The sequence below is a fragment of the Arachis hypogaea genome, chromosome 11 (assembly GCF_003086295.3).
Source record: "Arachis hypogaea cultivar Tifrunner chromosome 11, arahy.Tifrunner.gnm2.J5K5, whole genome shotgun sequence".
In the NCBI taxonomy this organism is placed as follows: domain Eukaryota; kingdom Viridiplantae; phylum Streptophyta; class Magnoliopsida; order Fabales; family Fabaceae; genus Arachis; species Arachis hypogaea.
In genome coordinates this window covers 87,487,685-87,504,042 of record NC_092046.1, presented here as the reverse complement: position 1 = coordinate 87,504,042, position 16,358 = coordinate 87,487,685, and positions in this window count along the sequence as shown.

The following is a 16,358-nucleotide window of genomic DNA, read 5'->3' as shown; positions in this document are numbered from 1 at the left end:
AAAACCCAATGAACTCCCCATCTCCGATTTCCACTTTCTCTTTACATTCTGTAATTAAATTCATGCAATCACCCCATCCCTTTTAATTTCAGCAATTTAGCTTCTCGCCCTTTAATTCATGCAATTTTACATTCCGCAATTCTCATCTAAATCTTGATTCCGCTCAACTAGAACATACTTCTAATCCGAATTGCTCATTCAACCAATCCTTGTGGGATTCGACCTCACTCTATTGTGAGTTTTTACTTGACGATAACCGGTGCACTTGCCGGAAGGAATTTTGCCGATCGTGCAATTTCCTAAATCGTAGCATAACAAGTTTATGCGCATCAAGTTTATGGCGCCGTTGCCGGGGATTGGTTTTCGATTGACAATTCTCCAATTGGAAGTTAACTAGATTGAGCAATTTTTCTTTTCTTTTGTGAATAGTTTTTGTTTCAGTTTATTACTGCTAATTTCTGCAAATTTTAATTTGTTTTCTTTGCTTATTCACTTGTTAGCATACTAACCACTAGCTGTTTGTGATATTGCCTCACTATGGAATTTCCACTATCTTTGGATGAGTATTGTTTGAGACTGAGCACATTGCAAAAAAGAAAGGAGTATTCATCATCTTTTGGTCAATCAAAATTCATGAGAAACTCTCCACCACCACAGAATGATTCATGTTATTATGCTCATGGTGGGTGGGAGTATCAGGAACAGGAAACGGGGTACTTCCCAGAGCCACAAAATGGTCCATGTTTTGGTGAATTTGATCACTACTCAAGTTGTGGCTGGGAAGATCAAAAACCAATGATCGAGGAGTTTATAACTAGCATTTTTTTTTTGATAGTTTTAGATGTTTTATGCATTTTCTTGAGCTTAAAGTAACCAAGAATGGTTAAAAGAAGAACAAAGCAATGAACCATCCAAACAATATGATTTTGATGCAAATTCCATGAGTTTTAGTTATATTACTTGAATGTTATGAATAGAAGATTTCTCATGAAATTTTGCAAGACTTTGATGCAATTGTTTGGATGATTTCAGGGAAGAAGAGGCTAGGCAAGGAAGCAACAAAGTCAATAAAGGAAGCTTGAATATCACATGTGGAGTTTAAGTTCCAGTTTAAGCCTAAACTGGAGCTTAAACGTCAGAATCATGAAGGCTAAGAAATGCTGGAATTGAAGTTTAACCTCCAGTTTAACCTTAAACTGGAGGTTAAACGCCAGAATTAGAATTCCAATCAGGAAGCACTTCCACGTTTAACCTCCAGTTTAACCTTAAACTGGAGGTTAAACGCCAGAAGTGAGAAGAGCACCAAGGGGGGCAGTTCCACGTTTAACCTCCAGTTTAACCTTAAACTGGAGGTTAAACGCCAGAAAGGGGAAAAGCACCAGGGAGCCATTTCCACGTTTAAGCTCCAGTTTGACCTTAAACTGGAGCTTAAACGTGTTCGACCAAGTTTCTCCTCCAGGGTTGCTTTCTCCATTTCCACGTTTAAGCTCCATTTTAACCTTAAACTGGAGCTTAAACGTGTTCGACACCTCCAGGGCTACCTTCCTCCTCTTCCACGTTTAAGCTCCAGTTTAACCTTAAACTGGAGCTTAAACGTGTTCGACTTCCAGGATGGCTTTCTCCTCTTCCACGTTTAAGCTCCAGTTTAACCTTAAACTGGAGCTTAAACGTGTTCGACCTCCAGGGCTGCCCTTCCTATCTCCACGTTTAAGCTTCAGTTTAACCTTAAACTGAAGCTTAAACGTGTTCGACTACATGACTCTCCAGGGCTGCCTTCTTCCATTTCCACGTTTAAGCTTCAGTTTAACCTTAAACTGAAGCTTAAACGTGCTTCTACAAAAGGCTTCACTGGAAGTGTCTGGCGTTTAAGCTGCAGTTTAAGCTTAAACTGCAACTTAAACGCCACTCTTGGAAAAGGTTTCTGGGCCAAAAATATTGCGGTTTAAGTTAGTCTTTGAGCACAAACATTAACTTAAACTTACTCTGGCATGAAACCCAATTGAATATCATGGTTTATGGGATTGGGCCTGAAGGATTGATGAGTCTGAAATTTCAATTTGTTGAGTCATGTATTATTATTTGATTATCACTAAGTTGGCTCAATGAATGTTACAGAATTTGGATCAGCAACCTCATCAAGATTATGGATCATAAACCCAAAGCAAAAGGAAAGCAGGGAGAGGCCTCAAAGCCCAAGAAACATAACAGAAGCTCAATATAGAAAGTGTATAAATAGGATAGAATTTAAGTTAGAGAGGACTTTTACTTTCACTTTTAGCTAGTTTTCATATCTTTGTAATTGAATTCAGAGCTATGACTCACTAAACCCCCTTTCATTGGGTTAGGGAGCTCTATTGTAATTCAATGAATCAATAATAGTTTATCTTCTTCTTCAATCTTTTCTCTTGAATTTTGTTAGAAAGCTTCTCGATCTAATTCCATTGGGTAGTTGTCTTGGGAAAGAAACTACCCATAATTGGAATCCTTCGGAACCTTGGGAAAGGAATGGAGGATTCATGCTAGAGAAGCTTTCTCATAGTGAATTGGATTGGGGTTTGGATGGATATTGTGACATGTAATCCTACCAAATTGTGGTTCATGAAACTTTGTGGTATAATCAGTGATCGAGCATCATCTCTTCTTATGAACATTTAAACCAAGGGATTGGGAATTTGTTCATTTTTAGAGAGAATTGGTGAGCCAAGGGATTGGGATCCAATCATATAAGATTGCCAAGCAAAATTCAATGAACGCATTGCTTGAGGAAGAGATAAACATGTTTTGATTCGGAGATCTCAATATCTCCTATAACCCAATGAATCCCCCATTTCTGATTTCCATCTTCTCTTTACATTCTGCAACTCAATTCATGCAATCACCCCCATTCCCTTTTAATTTCAGCAATTTAGTTTCTGCTCTTTAATTCATGCAATTTAAGATTCCGCCATTTCAATTTCTTGTCATTTACTTTTCCCGCCAATTTTACATTCCGCAATTCTCATCTCAATCTTGATTCCGCTCAACTAGAACACACTTCTAATCCGAATTGCTCACTCAACCAATCCTTGTGGGATTCGACCTCACTCTATTGTGAGTTTTTACTTGACGATAACCGGTGCACTTGCCGGAAGGAATTTTGCCGGTCGTGCAATTTCCTAAATCGTAGCATAACTAGTTTATGTGCATCAAGTTATGGGGTTGTGAAGTGACTGATGGAGTCAGGAAGTTGAAGTTGTGAAGTTGGTACAAGGTCTATGCGTAGACGTTATTCCATTTGTTACATCAACCTGTTTTCAAACTGTTCGTACAAGTCGAGTTTTCATTCAAAACCTCAAGTTTTGGTAAAATAGTAGTCCCACATGAAGTCTTTGTTTTGAACCATCTTGTAACTTTTGCTTTAGACCTCTGCTTTTCAAAAGTATACAGAAGTAAGGTATTCAAAACATTTATAGTATTTTGTGTATTAAGTTAATTTTCAAGGATGAAAATTTTTATAAGTAGCGTATGATGTAAGACCCCGAATTTCGAAAAGTTATCAATAAATTATTTGTGATCAGATATATTTATTTAAAATTATATTTTTAGAGATTTGTATATATAAGTTGAGTAAATTCTTATTTATTCAGAGTTTTTATAATTGAAAAATAATGAGTATTTTATTTGTTTTAATTTTAATATATAGATTTTTAACCTTATTTTAAAAATAAAGGAGAATTAATTTACTTATCTCCAATTTTTAAAAAATTGGTATTTAACAGAAAATTATTTAAAGATTATTAATTAAAAGGTATTTTTAAAGATGGATACTTTATATTTAATTTGATGTTTAGTATTATCTTACTTTTTATTTATTTCATAAAATTACACTACTATCCCTATTTTTAATAAAAATTACCTAAACTACCCTAATCCTACCCTTCTACCCCCACCGTCTTTCCCTTCTCCAAACCCTAATAACACCTACCAGCTTCAGACAAAAAGAAACAAAGGAAGAAAGAAGAAAAGGAAAAGAAAGAAAAAAAAAGAAAGGGGATCTGGGAAGGGGGCCCGAGGGAGAAGAAAGGGATGAGAGGAGAGGGGAATCCGAGAGAGAGAGGAAGGGAGCGCCAGGGGAGGAGAAGCTCGCCGCCGTCAACCTCGCCGCCGTCGTCATCCAGGGAGCTGCCACTCCTGGTCATCATCGCTGAGCTCGTCAACCCCGTCGCTGCCGTTTGTCCTTGCCACTGCTAGCTGCGCCGTCGCGAGGAGAGGTAGTCGCGCCGTCAGCCACATCGCCACCCAGACTGCATCCATTCCGTTCAGCCACCGCCGCTGCCGTCGTGTAGGTGAGAGGGAGAAGCTGAGAAATGCTCAGCCGCGAGAACCAGAGGTGCGAAAGAAGGGAAGACGCGATTGACGAAGGAAAGGGAAAAGGGTTTCACCGCCGTGGTGTCCTGCCACCACTGCTGCCTCCGATCGGAGCCCTAGCCACCGGAGCCCCTACCGTCACCATTGCATGTGGGAGGAGGAGATGACATTGCTTATTCTGATTTTGCCCAAGTCTCTCATCGTCATTGGAATCACGAACCAGAGGTGGAAGGAGGTGTTCCTCCATCGCCAGCCAGCCACCAAACTATGACCAAATTGGAGACGTTGTTTCTATTACCTTCCGTTTTGGTAAGCTTATGAAGAAATTGCTCTGTTTCTGCCCTGTATCACCTTGCTCCGCAATTGTTTATGATTCAATTAGTTTTTCAGAGTCATTATTATCATTGTTCGGCGTTGCCTTCCTTGTCTAGAGCTATTGAATGTTTCTGCTGCGAGAATATTACTAGAATCGTTGCTGCTGCCACAAATTGGGGATACAGGGGATTCCTGCGTCAAATCCTACTATTGCGACATCGAGGTCGGGGTTTGTCTTAAAACTTAATTTTATCCTACAGAGTTGTTATAAATAGATATCGATGTGAAAAATTTATTTCTGTGATTATATTTGTCCTATGGATGTGGCTGTTGCTGTATCGAATTACAAATTACTTCAGTGATGTATGGTTATTGGTAAAAGAGTGGTTTGTAAAGTTATTTGATTTAATGTTATAAAATGTGGTTTTTTTCTGGTCTTGGAGTTAGTTTGTTAATGTAACTGAGTCAGTTTTTGAAATGATTTGAGATGTGAAAATGGATGGATTTTTGGAAGCGGTTTGGTTTTAAATTAGCTTGATTTTATAAATTAATTAATATTGGAGCTGGTTTTATTTTGAAGAAAAGACTTATTATTGGAAGTGATTCAATTTGAAAATAGTTTGATTTTAGAAGTTGATGAATTTTGGAAAAAACGATTGAGACTTGGGAATGGTTGAGAAAGGTTTGGAAAATGTTTTGGATGGGACCCAAAAAGGGTGGCAGAAATCCAAGTTTTAGAGGAGATGCTGCCAAAATTTTATAAAATTAGAAGTTTCATTTGAAGTAGTTATTTTAAAAGGTTTAATTTTAAGCATTATATGGTTTAAGATTACTTTATTTATCAAAGGAAGAGTTATGTTTTGGATTGGAAATTGTTAGTGAATGGAATGGAAAGAAGGATGATAAGGATTTTCTTTGAAATATGATTTTTGAATATATTGAGCTTGAGGGTGTTATCTCCCTCATGTCAGCTTGGGGTGGGTGTTATCCCCCTCATGTCAGCTTGGGGTGCTGTCTCTTCTCCCCATGTCAGCTTCGGATTCGTCCCATGGATATTATTGAGCTTGGGGTGTTCTTTTTTCCATGTCAGCTTGGAAATTTTTCCCATGGTATATTGTGAGCTTGAGAACATGTCGGGATGGCTACGTAACCGACAGTTGATATCAACAGCCATAGGATAGGCATTCATCATATGCATTTGTATGCTTTGCTTGAGTTTGAATTTGTTTGGGTCTGCCTAATTGCTTAACTGTTATTAACTGCTATCTGAGCTATTTGCTGTGACTGTAATCTATACTTGTGTTTTCCATGTATATTTTTGCTTGTATTTGTTTCTGTTGTGGTACCTTTGAGTTTGGATATTGATGATGAGATGATGATTTGGTTGTGGAGTTGTTTGAGTCGCTGAGTTGAAAGCTGTGTTTGGTTTCTGATGGACTTATTAGTAGAGTATGAAAAATCAAGCTGGTTCAGCATAGACTTAATGAATCTATGTTTGGAACAGATTGGTCATTCATACTGTTAGAAAACTTTTAATTTTCTTTTATAGGAAAAACTGTGCTTTGGATTTCTGGATATTTAATCACTGAGTTTGAAAAACAGTTTACCTACTAAATATCTTCTTATAATAAACTCTGAAAATCTGTGATGAGACCATGTGGTTAGGTTCTCACCCCCTACAGACTTTTCTTTTCAGGAAACGGGCGAAAAAGCTTATGAAGAGTAGTTGAGTTTAGCTTATGCGATAGAAGATGTTTTAGTTTAGTTACCATTATTCTTCCCTCGGCATTAATATTATAACCTTTGCAAGAGGGATAAGAGTTTTGATATGTGAAGTTTATATATTGGTATGAATATATATACACTACAAGAAAATAGAGTTATTTTAACACTTTATTTTTTAACACCATAATTAAATGTCAAAATTAATATATATTTTTGACAAATATCACAAATGTCAAATTTTCTATGTTTTCTTGATGAATAATTTGACCGTAGAAAATTACTCTTCAATTTTGATACTCATTTATTTTCAATTTACTCCACTATTTTTCTTCTTTTTTGGGCTCTGTTAATTTTGACATCACACTGCTCTCAGTTTAGGATTATACTACTCATTCTTTATCTTCAAAATCTCAATTTATTCTTTAGTTTCAAGATCTCATTTCATTCTTTGTTAAAATTTTTTGTTGAAAATATTTTATAGTCAATAAGTGTCAAAATAAATAGTATTTTTGACAATTAATAAGTATCACAGAAAATATGTTCTCAAAATTTTCTAACAAATTATTTTTGACAGTCAATATTTATCACAATAAGATTTAAATTTTTTTCACAATCACTTATATGTTAAAAATACTATTTTTGACAAAATTTTTATTAACATATTTTCATAGTTAAAATAGTGTCAAATTTTGTTTTTTTGACAAATTTTAATTTTCTTTTACACATTATAACCCTAAAAAATAATCTATATTGTTGTAGTGATATATATATATATATATATATATATATATATATATATATATATTATTTGTAAGTATTATAAATTGTATTGAAAAGTATGGATGTATGTTTTGAAAATTCGGTTTTAAGATTTAAATAGGCTCATATTTTAGTATTAAATATTTTAAGAGTCGTAATACTCGAGCTATCAAAGTGGCGCAGCCAGAAGCGTGACATTTTGATAGTTAGGGTGTTACATGTTTCACTCTCACACCATTAAATATCGAACCACTCTTAATTTACTAAAAATCGACAAAACAAATACATTCTGAAATTTTAAATTAAATTAAGTAAAGACAATACATTAAACAAGACTTGTGACTAGTTGAACCGTAATTTTTGTTACTCATAATTATGTATTAAATTACGTTATTAATAACATTTTATAACTTGAAATTGTTATGGGTATATTTAAAAAAAGTTTTTACAAATTTAGACACCTACAAAATTAGATGATTGGACAACTTTGTATTAATACCTTTGCTAATAGGTTTAGATTAAAATGTGATATAGAATTATAGATAATAAATTTTGAAAGTTCTATAAATTTTAAAATAATATTGATTTTATCATTTATTACAAAAATACAAATTCGTTTTGTTTATGGTATTTTCATAATTAAGTTCAATGCTTCATAATATAAAAAAAATGACAATATAATACAAATTCCAAATTTTAGTCGGTCATCATCTTCATATAATCATATTAATAAAAAAAATTATACTATACATAAAAAAAAATTAAATTGTGCACTGTTCAAAATTCATTAATTATATATCAAATTATACCAACAAAAAAAATTAACAAATAAAACGAATAAAACTGGTGCAATAATCAATTAAGTAAAAGCTATAATTAATATTTAACTATCTTTTTTGTCTTTAGCTCTCTAACTAAAGGGATTTTTTTGTCATTAAAAGATATACTAAAAGACAAAATCATACCCACTACCTGATCGTACATGGGAATTTCATGTTCCATAAAAGTAAGCGGAACATGTGATAATTTTTCTTAATATTATCTTTCTCCCACACCTGAACTTATTAAATACATTCTTCCTGGGAAAAGAAGTCAGCGTGCAGTTTTATAATATATATTATTAATTTTTTTATTGGATACTATTAATTATTTTTAATATGTTGTGAATAATTGTTCAATTTAATTGTGTACCTAAATTATTTAACAAAAAGAAAACCTTGTTAGGGTTAAAAATTTGTATATGACTTCAAAATTAATGAATTTTTCTAAAATAGACTAGCAGAATTAATATTTAATTTGTTTCTAAACTTACACGCAAATCTTAATTTAGTTTTTAAAATTTTAATTATCTTTTTTTAGTCTCCAAACTTTACAAACGTGACTCACATTAGTCCCTAGAATAATTTTTGGCACAAAAACGTTAATAAAGCACTGACATGAATAACCAAATATCATTTTGTAATTTGTAAAACGATACCGTTTGAGTTTTGTCACTTAAATAGTTCAAAACCGACGCTGGATCACTTGTTTTAGGAGAAAAAGTTTTAATAAATACCACTTATAATTTTTTTTGGACTATTAGAGTGTCAAAACAAAAGCGACATCGTTTTATAGAGTCTAACGTGAAATTCAGCTTTCTACATCAGTGTTCTGTTACCGTTTGTGCATCGAAAATTAGCCTAGGGACTAATGTGAGTCACATTCGTAAAGTTTGAGGCATGACTAAATAGAGGCAATTGAAACTTTATGGACTAAATTGAAGCTTGCATGCAAGTTAAGAGACCAAATAGAGTATTATCTCTAGACTAGCAAGATGTATTATTGTATGAATATATAGGTTAATGATCAAATTAGTCCTTGAAAGATTAGTCGATCGTAATTTTCGTCCCTGAATGATTTTTTAATCAAATTAGTCCCTTAAAGATTTAACATTAATATCGTTTGTCCATTCGTCAAATACTTAACACCTTCCATTAACGTTTTCCACATGTATCATTAAATGACAAATCAGCAATGATAAAACGACGTTATTTTTTGGTATTAGGGTATATTGTGTCAAAACGTGCCGTTTTTCTTTTCCTCTCTCTCAAAATGCATGAAACATCACAATAGTCAGAGAGAACATAATGGAGTTCGGATGGATCATTGGAAGGGATGAGGAAGCCATAATTGGTGATACTGTGCAGAGTGCAATTGCGCTCATTCTTCACAATTTAGGGTACCAATGCTAAGCCATGGACCACTGACCAGTGACATTAGCGACATGGCAACATGGAGAAATAGTGACGCTAATTACACAGAGAGCCAGAGAGACTGACTCAGTGATGCGACACAAAAATCGACAGCCTAACTACACCACCAATCCACTAGCGACACCCACAAATGGCAGGCCACACAAATAAACGACAGTAATTTTGGTCAAATTTCAAAGTTCAGAGGTAGAGAAAAGTGAGAGATTGAGAGAAGTGAAAATGGAGCCATGGAGCTTGGAGGTGGAGGTAAGGTTGTGGATTGTAAATTATAAAAGTGAGAAAGATTGAGAGATTGGGGATTTATTGCTTGGGTTTCCATATCTTTAACTCAGATTGGGCTTTGGATTGGTCAAAATGCATTCTGGGCTAAGAAGATAACTTTTAGATTGGCTTCTTTCTAAAATGCAACCATGTGCCTCAAGCCATTCTGGCGATTCAACAACTTTCTCCGGTGTTGCTCAAAGCAACTTCCTCCAATTCGAAGTGTAGAATCGCAACAGAAGGGAGAGGTAGAATTGTAAAATCATACCTTTTGATCAAAGCACCGTATTCTTCTCTTTGATTAGAGCTCTGTTACCTTTTCTCTCTTTGTGTGTTTGATATTTTTTATTTTGTGTAAAGAAGGAAAGAAAGAGTGTCTGTGCAATGATTGGTGAGAGCTTCAAATGGGGAGAGATGAAGAGAAATATTGGTGTTTTAATATGTGTTGTGTCACTTAACAATTCATGTGGAAAAATATTAACGAAAACGGTTAACTAATTGACGGAGGGACAAACGTGATAGATTTTAAATCTTTCAAGGATTAGTTTGATTAAAAAAATCATTCGGGAATGAAATTGACGATCGACTCATCTTTCAAGGAATAAATTGAGCATTAACCCATGACTATATATGTGTGTGTGTATTGGGTAAATGACATAAAGAAACCAAACGGAGTACAATATTTCATAAATGTTCTGAATGGTTCAACTTTACATGTATATCATGAAACTAGTTTTTCTATGTAAATCAAAGCTAAGCTCGATTTGGACTATTTAATGTAAATCGAATTTATTGGATTCGATTTACTTAAAATGCAATTAGTTTTTATTGTAAGCATTTTTTGTAATTATTGTAAATAGCTTAGAAGATGTTATGGGAACTATACGAATTTGTAATGTATTCGGTTTATTTGTTCATGTCAAAATACAGTAAATCGAATTAAATGATTTCGATTTACCATAGGCATCAAAACCATTAAATCGAAACTAATAGATTCGATTTACCTTGGGGATGGTTTGACTCTTATAGCTTTGATTTACCTCCATAGAAGCTGCTCCTACTAAATCAAATAGCTTCGTTTTACGTAAATCGATAGATTCGATTTACATGGAATAGTCCAAATCAAGTTAAGTAGCTTCGATTTACATAAAAATACTAGTTTCAGGACATACATATAACGTATGAACCTATGGGCTACTTCGCTAAAATAGTTTTTCATAGTAAATCAATTCTAATGAATTCGATATACTAGTACACCTACAAATTCAAATCAATTGAATTCTATTTATATAAATATGAATTTTACTTTTGTTTTTTATGCTTTTGGCTAATTGTAAAAGAAAGATCATTTTTCTCCCTAAGTCGAAGAACGTTAATATTTTTGTAGCAAGCATTTGATACATATCACTTTTGGATGGTAACAGAGATACAACAAGCTAATCAGCGTATGGTGGAGGAAAACCAACGAATGATAAATCAAATAGCCGAGTTAACCAATGCTCAAATTGAAAATAACGATGGTCACAAGAAGCAACTAGAAGACGATGAAGAACATTATGACCTAACACACATCTCGAAAACTCAGCACCCAGAAGGAGACCAACAACTAAACGATGACGATGACGGATTGGACAACGTTATTGGACCATTCATGGCCAACGTCATGAGTTTCAAAATACCCAGGAACTTTGCATTACCAATAATTCTGACTCCCTATGATGGCATGGGAGATCCAAAAAAGCACGTCAAGAAGTTTCGATCTACGATGATAGTGAACGGTGCTTCTGATCTTATTTTGTGTCGTTGTTTTCCTACTTTTTTAGATGGTCTTGCACTTGATTAGTTTTTATCTTTGCTTGCAGGTTCAATTTCACGCTTTCAGAAGCTCGCTCAGCAATTCAAAGATCAGTTCGCTGCATCTTCCATCTATCTACATAATTCTGACTATCTAAACACTATCAAGAAAGGACAACACAAGAGTTTAAGGGAGTATGTCACCCGCTTCACCAAAGTAGCGATGAACATCCCAAACCTTCACCCTGAGCTACATCTGCATGCTATAAAAAGTAGACTCTTAATGAGCGGATATTTTATACACCTTTTGGCATTATTTTCTTAGTGTTTTCAATCTATTTTGTTAAGTTTTATTATGTTTTAGTAAGTTTTATTGCAAAATTCACTTTTTGGATGCTACTTTGAGCTTTTGTGTTTTTCTTGTGATTTTAGGTGAATTTTGGGTGAATTTGGAAAGTTTTGGCAAAATTTGATTCAGAAGCAAAGAACGGAGTGTAGATGTTGTCAAATCCTGACCTCCATGCATTCAAACGATCATTTCTGGAGCTACGAAGGTCCAATTCACGCGCTCTCAACGGTGTTGGAAAGCTAACTTCCAGAGCTTTCCCGAAATATATAATAGTCTATACTTTTCTTTGGATTGGACGGCCCAAAACGAGGGTTGAATGCCTAACTTACCCCCTTTCTAGCGTTCAACGCCCCAAAGGGAGCAACCTCCCAAGTTGAACGCCCAAACTGGCGTTCAATGGCACAAGGGGAGCAAGGAAGCAACATATTTACCCTCTAGTAGGCGTTCAATGCCCACTCCTTCAAGTTGGACACCAAGCTCAACCCAAACACTCACCAAGTGGGCCCAGAAGTGGATTTTTGCACCTTTAGCTTAGTTTATTTCCCCTTTTGTAATTTTTAATTAAAAACAATATCTTTTAGGTTTAGTCTTAGAGTTTTTATTATAAATAAGAGACTTCCTTCCTCTGGAGGACTATGTCTCCCAGGAGGGGAGAAGCACATACACATTATTTCTATATATTATGAGCAACTAAACCTCCTAGGTTAAGGATATGAGCTCTGCTTATTCCTATGAATTAATATCATTACTTTTCTACCTTAATATATGTTTGATTTCATTTTATGATGCATTTTTGTTCCTCATCCTTATGAATTTGGGGTGGAACAGGCGTATGACCCCTTATTCTACATGAGTTCTTGCGAGTCCTTAGTGGGATTGTATTGAGCTGCAACTTGAGAATGCATGATGGGAGGAAAAATGTCGGTAAAGATTTTCACAAAAATATCATGTTTCAAGTATAGTTCTAAACCAACAATTAAACTTCAGTCAATATTTAAATTGTTTGTCACAAATACAAATCCAATAAAATTAACCGAAGTATTTAAACCTCGGGTCGTCTCTCAAGGAATTGCAGGGAAGTGTATTTATTATTGGATATGAGATTTTATCTTTTTGGGTTTTGAGTTTAATAAGCAACAAATGTAAATAACAAGAAAATAAACTAACAACTAAGAAAAGTCCTAGCAAGGGTTGAGAATCGGAATTCCTATCCTCATTATCATTGTCAAATTGTGATGGTAATTGCAAATTGCTTTCACTTAGTTAACCTCTAACAATTGAAGGAAAGTCAAGTGAGCAAATCAACTTGAGTTCACAAGTCCTAATCAAAGACTAGAGTTGGTGAAGCTCAAGCCAACTATCACCAACCAACAAGAGACTTTGACAATTCAAGAGTCTCCAAATTACTCAATCCAAGCTAAGAGTACAAAATTCTAATTTAAAATCCAACCAAGTATTTTATCAAACACTTGGTAGACCCAAAATAAAAGCATGATAAAATTGCAACAATAATAAAATCTAACAACTACCGATTGAAAGAAATTAACAATGACAACTGAAGAAAGCAATAACAATATGAACGTATAAATTGCATTAACAAAGATCTAAAGTATCAAGAATGCATAAACATAAGGATAACAAAGTGAAGGAAATAACAAGTAGAATTGAAGAACAAAGGTGCTAGAATAATAAATTCCAAGGAATTGTAAATAAAAATAGAAATTAAATCTAAATCTAAGAAGAAATTGGAGTAGAAACCCTAAAACCTAAAGAGAGGAGGGGGGAGCCTCTCTCTTTAGAATTCTACATCTAAAACCTAAAATTGTGTGAATTAAGGTATGAATTCTTGATTCTGCTCCACTCCTAACCTCTAATTTATGTTTTTGGGCTTGAAACTAGGTCCAAATCAGCCCAGAAATTACCCCTAGTGAGTTCTGTTAAGTGATGCACATTACGCTCTGTCACGCGTATACGTCAGCCACGCCTACGCATCAGGCACGCGTACGCGTGGCTGTTGCACGAATTCCTAGTCACGCATACGCGTCATGCCATGCGTGCGCGTCGTTTGCCTACTGCACCGGTCACGTGTACGCGTCGTCCACGCGTACGTGTCACTGCCAGCTTTTTAAATCCTTAATTTCTTGTGTTCCTTTCACTTTTGCATGCTTCTTTTCCATCCTCTAAGCCATTCCTACCTTAGAAAATCTGAAATCATTTAACGCACATATCATGGCATCGATGGTAATAAAGGAGGATTAAAAATTTGCAAATTTAAGGCCAAAGAAGCATGTTTTCAATCATAGTACTAAATTAGGAAGTAAAATGTAAAATATGCGAATTTTATAAGTGTGAGAATAATGGGTGAAATCCACTCAATTCAACCTAAAATATACCATGAAATAGTGGCGCATCAAATCTTCCCACACTTAAACATTAGCTTGTCCTCATGCTAAGCTCAAGAGAAGCTATAAAGGAGGTGAAGAGGAATGGTAGAATTTATGAAATACAACATATCATATTTCAAGAACAAATATAAACTGGATTCCACTAAATCAAATCTCAAAATAAGGTACAAGTAGACTTGCAAGAAGAAAGCTCGTGAAAGTCGAGAATAAAGAATCGAGCATCGAACCCTCACCGGAGGTGGATACACTTTAATCACTCAAATGTTTAACGTTCGATTCTCTCAATTCTCCACTAATCTTGCTTTCTAAGACTTGCTTTTTTTCTACCAATCAACAAAAATTTAATGCATAAATACACATATCAAGAGGTCTTTTAAGGGTTGTAATGGGGTTAGGGTCAAGGTAGGATTGTATTTGGTCAAGTTGACTTAAATCTGAATCCTTGATTAACCTAAACTTCCTACCTAACTTAAGACAATCCATATAATCAGAATATAAAATCTAACTACCCATTAGCTATGTTTTCCACATATTCATGCATCCGAATTTGAGTACAACTCATATGTATTGCTACCATCATTTACTTTGGGGAATTTTGTCCTCTTTTTATTTGCTCTTTTTTTCTTTTCTTTTCTTTTTCTCTTCTTTTTTCTTTTTATTTTTCTCTTCTTTTGTTTTTCTCAATGCATATGATTAAGGTATTGAATGCATGAACAAGTGCTCAACTATTTTTTTCACATTTTCACAAAAATATACAATACCCATTTTCTAAATTAGATGTTTCCAAACCCAATTTTTCCACACTTAAATCATGAGCACTCTCACTAGTCTAAGCTAACCAAGGATTCAAATTAAGGATATTCATTGTTTTTCGCTTAGTGTTAGTGATGAGCTAAAGTAAAGAATAAATGGGGTAAAACAAGCTCAAAATTGGTTGTCAAGGGATAATGAAAAGGTTAAGGCCATATGGGTATGTAAGCTCAGTGAAACAAAGGCCTCAATCACATAAGTGCATGCATACATCAAACATTGGAAATATAGAATTAAGCAAGACAAAGATCACAATTTTAGAGAGAACAACACACATCAAAACAAAATATTGGTTGATAAGATGCAACTAATCAAACAAGCTTAAAATCTTACTAGGTTTGTGTGTTTGAGCTCTAAAACCATGTTCCAAAATAAATTTCTTCAAGCAAGTTTAACAAAAATTTTAATTCAAATTAGTGAAATGCTATAAAATAGTTTCTTGGAAAAGAAATTATTACTTCACCCAAGTAGTACTTAAATACAAGCAACTAACTAACTATGCAATCTATCATACAATGCAACAACTAACTAACAAAGAAAATGAAAATTTGGTGTTGGAAAAGAAAGTAGTTACCCACGAAAGTCGGTATTGACCTCCCTACACTTAAAGATTGTACCATCCTCGGTGCATGCAAAGATGTGCAAGTGGACGGGTTACTACAATTGATGAATTCCTTCAAAAGGTTGTGCGGAGGGATTTGTTTGTCGCCCCATTCGAAAACTTTTCCTTTTCCCCTCCTTGGTGGCCATCCTGAAAGAAGAGAAAAAGGAAGAAGAATAACCCACAAACAAAGATATGCAAACAAATAAAATATGGATGGGCTAATGCCAAATAATAATGAGGTTCTCAACTACATGGTAGCTACAACATGCAAGTGAGACAACAATGTAAGCAAAGGGCATATCAATAGTGCAAGAATTGCAATAATAAGGAAGAGAGAGTGGGTCATGAAAGACAATATAAGTCTATATCAATGCACAAGGAATACAAGTGTCATAGAAGATTACCATGGACCTATAAAAAACATCACCCAACAATGTAGAACAAGTCACTAAGCACCAAAATAATGGAGGAAATATTCGGCAGATGAGTAAGAAAATTTAACACCAATGAAAAAAAATAGCAAACTTAGAAAAGGAAAGAAAAACATGCAAAAAGTTAAAATGCAATGAATGAAAGTATGTAAATGCAATAAGTAAAAGAAAATAAAAGAGAATAAGAATGAGTAGGAAGGAGAAGAAAGTGAAAAAGTAAGAAGAAAGAAGAAGAAAGGAAAAGAAAACGTGGTGCGTGAGCGTCGCCCACGCGCATGCGTGGGTTAGCAGGAGAAGAGGCGATGC